Here is an 8,721-nt window from a genome sequence, read left to right as displayed (position 1 = left end):
TGTGCATCTTCCTGCTCTGTTCTAAGAAATACACCCACTGTGTTCAACTTCAGGTGCGTTTCTGGTGGTCTTTAGCTGAAGGGTCTTGACACAATCATGGGTTTTGAAATTTCAGTGACCTGGTTTAGCATTCTGGCTACATTAACCGACTGTATGAACTCACAGGTCTCTTAATCTCTCTGTATCTCAGTCTCCTCATTTGTCAAATGGCGGTAATTATAACACTTTCCCATCTGAACTGCCGTGAGTATTAACAAGTAAAGATCTTAGCACAGTGCCTGACATATAAGTTATCAATAAATAGTTGCTATTATTATTGGCACATCAATAGTGGAATTTTCTTACTTTAACAGACATACTAGTTTCAAGATTTGCATTTGATTTTGTCTTTTGATTTGCATTTGATTTTGTCCTTTGATTGGTGGAATTATCCTTGATTTTATTCCGTGATTCTTGCCAAATTGCATAAATTTGAATTCCAGTGTATGTGTGTGAATGTGTGCATACATGCATTTGCTGAAAGGACGAAAGGAGGACCTAACATTTACTGAACATTACATACCAGACACTTTGCTGGGGTTGTTTATTTTTTGTAATGAACAAAAGCTAAGGGGATTTTCATTAAAAACTTTTTGAAGCTAGATGCACAATTTTCCAGCAGAGCTGCAAACAGTTCTGCTGAAAAAAAGGGACCACTTAGCCATCCTCCTGAGGAGTTTGAGTCTGATTTCAGTCTGAAGCAAAGGATTTAGATCTAATTTTCCTGCAAGGGGTAGACAAATTCTCTGCCAAAGACATGACCTTCAATTTTTTCCCCCCACAAAATGACTTTCAGAGCCTGCAAAACAAAATTAACTCACATGAAAATGTAAATCAAGTTAGAATATGAAATCACATATGCTATTTACTGGCTCTATAGAAGTTTGACAGCAGAGTTTAGGTTGCCACAAGCTTCATGTTATCTGAGAAGACTTTTCACTTCAGGGTCTGGAATGACTAAATGATTAAAAATTGCTTTTTAATAATTAAACGTACCATCTGTATAAGATAGAGTGTGACCTTTCACCCAGGTCTCTCAGGCTGTTCTAGAATTTCTGCAGTTGGCACATATGGTATCAGAAATCCGTTGCTATTCTTCCTTTGAAATATTAGAGGAGCAGACTTAGAGTAGCTGTTTTTGAGCTGCCAGATTTCATTGAAATGTGGGTTTTAAAAGCCCTTGGCTTGTCATTTTGAGTTAGCTTACCTTAATCACAAATTTCACCATAATATAATTCAACTGATGCCTGAAACTCAATATAGTGGAACATTTGCTGAACAATGCACTTAACCACCATAACTAACTAGAATGTATGTTTTCCTTCAAAAGGTCCCTTTCAGAGCACCTTTGTCACTCAGTCAGTTAAGCATCTACCTACGACTCAGGTCATGATCCCGGGGTTCAGGGATCGAGCCCCAAGTCTGACTCCCTGCTCAGCAGGGAGCTTGCTTCTCCCTCTGCTTCTGCTGCTCCCACTGCTTGTGCTCTCTCACCCTCTCTGTCAAATAAATAAGTAAAATCTGGGGGGGGGAAGGTCCCTCTCATGTTATATGTGCCCTCAAAAATGTCTAATAGCTTATAAACATTTCTTTTCTATAATAACAGGATATAAGAAAGCAATCTCCACCATGCTGTCTTTCCGCTGGTTGGCCATGTAAAAGGGAATATGACATTTGGAGAACTATCTGCTCTACTCTTGCAGTACTACTGAAAAATTGATGTGACCCAGTCATTAAGCCAACTGTAGTAATTAGATAGCAAGTGATGAGTACACATGCATATTTGTCTCAAATGTCATTTCAGATAATTTCCACAGCTCAGAGATTGACAGATATAATGGTCAGAGCAAAGGAATATCAATCACCATAAACATAATTTCTGTGTGTTGGGGTTGGCTTTCATAGTGCTTACTAATTAATCCGTAGTATCCTGGAGACTTTTCATCTGCTGGCCTTCAACAGGCTGTTTAGTTATTAAAGTTCAGCTTTGAGAATTTATTTGAAAGCTTTAAGGCCTGACTTTAGTGCTTTTTTGGGAAATAAACTCAATTCATCACTTCCATTTAAAAGTGTGGATTTTTAAATCTAGAAGACAAGACAAGGGAGCTAGTCTTATTTTTAAATAAGCTACACATTTTATTTTTAAAAGCCAATCCATGGGAGAAACTCTCTTAGGATCTGCTATTTAAATTTATTGCTCACATAAACTTATAGCTGAGGATCAAGAAAAACTATAGTGTTTGCCTTATTGTATTCAGGAACCAGAGGAAATTCACTGGGCACTAAGACATAAGATAAAAAAGAGTATATGTTGCCCTTTTTACACACAGCAAGATTTTTAAGCCAGAAGACAGATAGTAAGTATTCCTTCATTTATTCATTTTTAAAAATATTTATTTCTGAGTTCCTCCTATATATATATATGGGTACTGGTATACTTACCACCATGAATGAGATTTGTAAGAACTCAATCTGGGATGAACATAGAGAGCAAAATACATAAAATAAGTATCCATGATACAAGGTGATTTTATATATATACATAGACACAGACACATGCACATGCGCACACAGATTTATAAATCAAAGGAGAGGTCATTTCATTTTGTGAGGGGAAGGTATGCTGGTTATTTACCAGCTCACCTTCCAAATCCATTCTCCACCCTTCTCTTCCCCTGCTGTGACCTCTACAGATTGCCTACGGAGTTTCTTTGTCCTTCTGGCTTTGGAAAGATAGGTAGTAGAAGAGAGAGGTGGGGCTATTTATTCCTTCTGCTCCCTCAGCCAAACCTTGTTTCCCCAGCTTTATGACCGAAGCTCTTATCAGCCAGTACCTCTCCAGCTCTCTCCAGATTGTGGCTTTTCTGGCCCCACTTTGCCCCTTCAGTTCCCAGGACCGGTAAGAGGTTCCCTTTGGTGGTTGTCCCTGGGTGCTCTACCATCCTTTGTTCTTGTTATTCCTGCCCATGCCTCCCTGTTCAGTCCCCTACTTCTCTTCATTAACCCTCTTGCTGGAGTCTTGACTGACAAAGAAGGAATGCAGGAAGTCAAGAACGTTAATATGGAAGTTCCTTTACCCTTAAATGTTCCACATACATACTTGGGTAAATCTGAGCAAAGTTGTTATCCCAGCTAAAAACATGTTTCTGTTGCCACCAGCAGGTGGCATTAGCAATCATATTAGTCATTTAGGGCTGTGCATTGTTGTTTTGTTCTGTTTTTAGTCTGTTGGCTATTGTGATACTGTGATTTATAATAAGAAATATATATTTGGTCTTCATATTTTTTGTTCAGAGCTCCCTAAAACCCTTGGAATTTCCTAAGTGAGGAGAGCAATAAAGTTGTCTTTTGTTATGTTAATGAGGTGACTTTTAGAGTGCACCTAGGGCTGGGGGCTGGTAGCCAGGAGAACTGACCCTGTCATTAGAGGGTTGGTTGGATATTTCCCTTCTATTTCCCCCACCCCATCTCTACAGAAGGGAAATGGGCTGGAGGTTTGAATCAATTGCCAATGGCCGAAGTTTAATGTGTCATGCTATGTCAAAGAAGCCTTTGTAAATGTTAGGTCTGTAATCAAAGGAGCGAGACGGATATAAAGTGAAGGTCAAGCAAAGCTTTATTTCACGCCCAGCATCAAGAATCAAACCGACCAGTCAGGGCCACCTCTTACAGAGGGGGCGACCACCCCCAGCCTCACAGACTAACTTTTATAGAGCAAAGGCCATGTGATTGAGCCTGGCCACACACAGGTGGCCAATGAGGTTGCAACACACAGAGAAAGCTTCACAGTCATGCTAGGTCACACACGGGTGGCCAATCGAATTACAATTCACCCCATAGTAGCTATTTGAACTAGTCTATCTCCTTGGTGAGAATTGGCGCTCAAAAGGCACCCAAAAGGCCGGGCCCACACTTCTTGGTAGCTAGGGAGACAATATGCGTACTTCACTGATTGGGTGTCTCCACCTGACCCGACTCATCCCTGCATTCTGGCTCTGTTATGCCCACCTGACCTGAACCGCCCTTGTATTTGGGCTCTGTTATCAGGGACTGGTCGACCATATTTTACTGGTTTCCTGGACTTGCTTTTAAGTAAGTTCCCCTGGGGGGCGGGCAGGGTCAGTTTAAGTTTTACTGCATAAACAACAAAATGGCTGTTCAACTGAGGTGGAGCCGCTCTGGCTAAATAGGCCCTTACATTCCCCTCTTTTCTTTGGAGATTAGTCAAATACTTGACTCTTCTAGTCTCCTTTTAGGGTTGCCTGACTGTTTTTAATGACTCCAGTGTGATTTACCCAGAAGCAGCATTCCTCTCCTAGGGCTACGCAGAGTCCCCCTTTTTCTAGAAATAGTATGTCAAGCCCTAATTGTCTATATTTCCCACCTATACTTACTAGGAGCAACAATGAACTCAATGAACTCATTGTTTTTTGAGTCTTAGCTTTAGTCCACAATCGGCAGGGTCCATCAGCAGCGGCATCCAGCTCTGGGACGTGTCCTCGTCCTCAGCTCATTTGATGTGACCCATGTGAATCCAGGCCCTGATGCTGTCTACTTTTATTGCCATGGGGGTGGTCAGGATGACAGTAAACGGTCCCTTCCAGCGAGGCTCCAAGTTTTCCATTTGGTGGTAGCATATCAAAACCAAGTCCCCGGTTGGTAAGGATGTGGTTCCACCTCCGTCTCCATCCCAGTGTGGGCAGTTCGGACCCCTGTGTGGGTTCTTTTTAAGACAGACTGTTATGCCTGCAGTGACTGGAGTACAGACTGATCAGTCATTTCTGCTAGGGCAACCTCTTGTAGCCGAGGGCAGAGCTGCGGGGGTGGGCGGGGTGGGTGTCTCCTGAACATTATTTCAGATGGGGTCACCTTGTTTAAGTAGGGTGTACATTGTGCCCTGAGGAGGGCGAAAGGAAGGAAATCCACCCATCCACCTCCAGTCTCCAGAATTAGCCTTGTCAAGGTCTCTTTAAGAGTCCGGTTCATTTTCTCTACTTGCCCAGAACTCTGGGACCGGCAGGCACAATGTAGTTTCCAGTTAGTGCCCGCGGCCTTGGCCAATGCCTGTGAGACTGAACTCACAAATGCAGGGCCGTTGTCTGACTGGATCGTATGAGGCAGCCCGAACCTAGGAATTATTTCTTCTGCATAAACAACAAAATGGCTGTTCAACTGAGGTGGAGCTGCTCTGGCTAAATAGGCCCTTACAGTAAAAACTCAAAAGTAATGGATGTGTTCAAAGAGCTCCCAGGTTAGTGAACCTATGGAAATTTGGGGAGGGAGGCATGCTGCCTGGAGAGGGCATGGAAGCTCTGTGTTCTTTCTCCATACCATACTCTGTGCATCTCCTCCTGGCTATTCCTGACTTACATCCTGAGGGGCCTAGGAAGTAGTGTTTCTCTGAGATCTGTGAGCTGCTCTAGCAAATTAATCAAACTCAAGAGGGAAGTCATGGGAACCTCCAATTTACAGCTGGTTGGTCAAAGGCACAAGTGATAATCTGAGTTTGTGCTTGATATCAGAAGTTTGTAGGACTGTAGGACTTGTGGGACTAAACCCTAACCTGTGGAATCTGATGCTGTCTCTGGGTCGATAGTGTCAGAATTGAGCTGAACTGTAGAAACCTAGCTGGTGTCCAGGGCATTGTTTGTTGGTGTTAGGGGACTATACCCCCCCCCCCCACTATCTATACACTGAAATTGATGACAAAAACCCAAAAGAGCTATTTTTCTCTATTTTTAAGATGTTATACAAACATTAATTCTATCTACCTGATAACTGCAAAAGCTGTGAAAGAGTTGAAAAAATGATTTTAATAGGCATACATTTGCTTTTGATAAAGGCAAGAGTAAAGGTGATTTGGAAAAAATGCAAAGGAGAAAGAAAACAAATTTTGCCTGTACACAAGGAATGAAATTGTTTTGTACTGACAAATAGACAATAATCCACAAAAGACTAATGCAAGAGGCTAAGGCAATGAAAAAAAGTGTGTGTTTGACTAAAGGATCATAAGTAATATAATTAATGCCTGTTAGCATTAGAAAAGGGCTAGGAATTTGTTCCAGAACTGATGGATATTAATGCTATAAATCAAATTCAGAAAACAGGAGGAAGAACAAATTTGATAAGAGAATTTCAGGGAACAAGAATTCCTGTCCCCCTTCAAGGGTTGTTCTAGCTGGACTAGGAATCAAATTGACATGAAAAAGATTAACAGGAGAAAATAAAATGTAATTGTATATGCCCAAGGAATCCACACAGACATGGACGTTGCAAAGACAGTCAGGCAAAATGAGGTATATATGTCATCCTTAACTAAGGAGAAGTGGGTAGGGGTCTGCGACTTCAGAGGAAAGGGATGCACTTCACAGAGTGATAAGAAGAGCAGATGTTTCATAATTACATGTTTGCTATGCCATACAAATGGGTGGCTCAGATAAAATTTATCCCTGCTATTAACCCTTATTCTGGGAGAGACTACCCAGTTTAGATTCCTCTATGTAGTTAAGGGAGAGGCAAAATTTCTCTTGAGCCTGGAGGGTCTTGATTGCTGATTGCAATAATATTCATGCCAAAGTGGACCATCCTGGGGTGGCCTGTCCTTATCCTTACTGGAAGATGACTCTGACTTTGGGCATCTTGAGTTTAAGGTGTCTGAAGGACATTCAGGTAGAGATTTCTAGAAGGAACTTGCAGTATAAGACCAGAACTAAGGTGATAAATGATTTTGGGATAAAGCTTTAATTTTTAAAAGTATTTATTGAGCACCTACTATGTGCTGGGCATTATTGTAATGTTTGGGTTATATCAGTAAACAAAGGAGAAAAAATCCCTACTGGAGCTTATATTCTTGTGGATAGGAGAAAGGAAAAAAGCAATAACATAATAAGTAAATTATTCAGTGTTTTAGGTAATATACTACCTGGGAACAATAAAGCATAGTAAGGGGATTGAGATTGCTGATATGAACGGGTGTGGGTTCCAATCTTCTCTGAAGTGGTTCAGATTAAGCCTCACTGAGAAGATGCCTTTTAAGCAAAGACTTGGAGGACTTGAGGGAGTTAACCAATGAATGGGCTATCTGAAGGAAGTGTGTTCCCGGCACCATAAAGGCTCTGAGATGACAGCATGTCTGATGTATTTGAGGAACAACAAAGATGCCACCTTGGCTGTAGCCTAATCACACAAGAGGACAGTAATAATAGATGATGCCAGAGAGACAAAGTGGGGAAGTGTCAGATCACATAGGTGTCAGCATTTTGTTTTTTCTGCATCATATGAAATGATCATTTTTTAATCCCTTTTCTTATTAATGTGACATATCATGTTGATTGATTTGCAAATGCTGAACCACCTTTGCACCCTGGGAATCAATTCCAGTTGATCATGGCACATGATTTTTAAAAAATATATTGTTGGATTTGGTTTGCTAATATTTTGTTGAGGATTTTTACATCCATGTTCATCGGAGATATTGGGCTCTCGTTCTCCTTTTTTGTTGTGTCTTTGTCTGGTTTTGGTATCTGCATGCCTTATAGAATGAATTTGGAAGCTTTCCTTCCTTTTCTATTTTTTTGAAATAGTTGAGAAGAATAGATATTAACTCTTCTTTAAACGTGGAATTCACCTGTGAAGCCACCTGGCCCTGGGCTTTTGTTTGTTGGGAGTTTTATTTATTACTGATTCAATTTCATTGCTGGTAGATCTGTTCATATTTTCTATTTCTCCCTGATTTAATTTTGGGAGGTTATATGTTTCTAGGAATTTATCCATTTCTTCTAGGTTGTCCAATTGTCGGCATATAGTTTTTCAAAATATTCTCTTGTAATGCCTCATATTTCTGTGGTGTCTGTTGTTATATTTCCTCTTTCATTTCTGAATTTGTTTGAGTTTTCTATCTCTTTCTTTCTTTCTTAATGAGTCTGGCTAAAGGTTTATCAATTTTATTGATTTCTTCAAAAAACCAGCTCCTGGTTTCATTGACCTGTTCTGTTTGTTTGTTTGGTTTTGTTTCTATTTCATTTATTCTGTTCTAATCTTTATTATTGTTTTCCTTCATCTGGTTTGGGGTTTTGTATGTTTTTTCTTTTACTAGCTCCTTTAGCTGTAAGGTTAGGTTGTTTATTTGAGATTTTTCTTGCTTCTTGTGGTAGGCCTGTATTGTTCTAAACTTCCCTCTTAAAACACCCTTTGAGGGGTGCCTGGGTGGCTCAGTGGGTTAAAGCCTCTGCCTTCGGCTCAGGTCATGATCCCAGAGTCCTGGGATCAAGCCCCGCATCGGGCTCTCTGCTCCGTGGGGAGCCTGCTTCCTCCTCTCTCTGCCTGCCTCTCTGCTTACTTGTGATTTCTCTCTGTCAAATAAATAAATAAAATCTAAAAACAAAAAACAAAAAACAAAAAACACCCGTTGACACATCCCAAAGATTTTGGACCATTGTGTTTTCATTTTCATTTGTTTCCTTGTTTTTTTTTTTTTTAAGATTTTATTTATTTATTTGACAGGCAGAGATCACAAGTAGGCAGAGAGAGAGAGAGAGGAGAAAGCAGACTCCCCGCGGAGCAGAGAGCACGACGTGGGGCTCAATCCCAGGACCCTGGGACCATGACCTGACCGAAGGCAGAGGCCTTAACCCACTTAATCCCACCCAGGCACCCCAGTTTCCTTGTATTTTTTGATTTCCT

Source organism: Mustela nigripes, chromosome 4 (assembly GCF_022355385.1).
Source record: "Mustela nigripes isolate SB6536 chromosome 4, MUSNIG.SB6536, whole genome shotgun sequence".
In the NCBI taxonomy this organism is placed as follows: Eukaryota; Metazoa; Chordata; class Mammalia; order Carnivora; family Mustelidae; genus Mustela; species Mustela nigripes.
The sequence above is the reverse complement of the archived record's forward strand: the minus strand, read 5'-3'. Positions refer to the sequence as shown.